The sequence below is a fragment of the Tupaia chinensis genome, unplaced genomic scaffold, assembly GCF_000334495.1.
Source record: "Tupaia chinensis unplaced genomic scaffold, TupChi_1.0 Scaffold000010_1, whole genome shotgun sequence".
NCBI lineage: Eukaryota > Metazoa > Chordata > Mammalia > Scandentia > Tupaiidae > Tupaia > Tupaia belangeri.
The window spans coordinates 1-803 of NW_006159440.1; the positions used below are offsets into that span (position 1 = coordinate 1).

The window sequence follows — 803 nt, forward strand, 5'->3', positions numbered from 1 at the left end:
TTCTACTTTCCTTTCACTTCTGATGTTTCTCTTTCTTATCAACTGTTTCAATGTCGTAGCAGTCCTACAGGCACTTTGGGGGCACACCCACACTCATGGAGTGGCCTACAAATGTCTAACAGACAGACTACTTGGAACCTTATTGAGGGGAGAGTCCATCTCGATGTTTCCTTCCACCAACATCCCCCTTTTGTCTCTTCTGCAGCTACTACAATGGGGTCTTCTTTAGGGTCCTGTCAATTATGCCCACTGTAAGGTCAGGGCCTCATATTCCACCAAAATAAGGGGGCACCTGGATTTGAACCGAGGACCTCTTGATCTGCAGTCAAATGCTCTACCCCTGAGCTATACCCCCTACAGTCACTAAAGCCCTACTTGGTACCTGTCACCAGTGTGGTAACATTAAGCTCTATAACATTCAATTACAGCTCTCCATGAGGACAGACTTTGAAACCTGCCACACCTGACTTGTGTGCAGTGTTTACTGGTCCCATAGAAGTCACCCACAGGTCCAGCAGAGGAAGCTATGAGTTTATTACTCACACACAACAGAATGCACAATGACGGCCAGGCAGTGAGTGATCAGCCCTGTCAATGCACCTACTGCAAGGTTGTACACATTCACCAGCAAAGTGCACATCAATCCCTCAAAGGTCAGTGCAGGCTTTCTGTGTCTTGTTGATGAACAGAATCAAGGACATATGTACATTAAAGTTCAGTTACCCTGACCTTGCGATGCTGACGAAGGAGACTAGCGCATACTTCTTGAAGGGCCCCAGCTGTGAGCCAGTTGCACGAGGTAA

At 47.3% G+C, this 803-nt stretch overlaps 1 non-coding gene across 1 annotated transcript; it reads right to left on the minus strand.

Moving 5' to 3' along the window:
- Nucleotides 1-283: 283 nt before the first annotated feature.
- Nucleotides 284-355, minus strand: TRNAC-GCA (transfer RNA cysteine (anticodon GCA)). The gene has a single exon. It is a non-coding gene; the product is annotated as a tRNA-Cys (tRNA).
- Nucleotides 356-803: the final 448 nt, after the last annotated feature.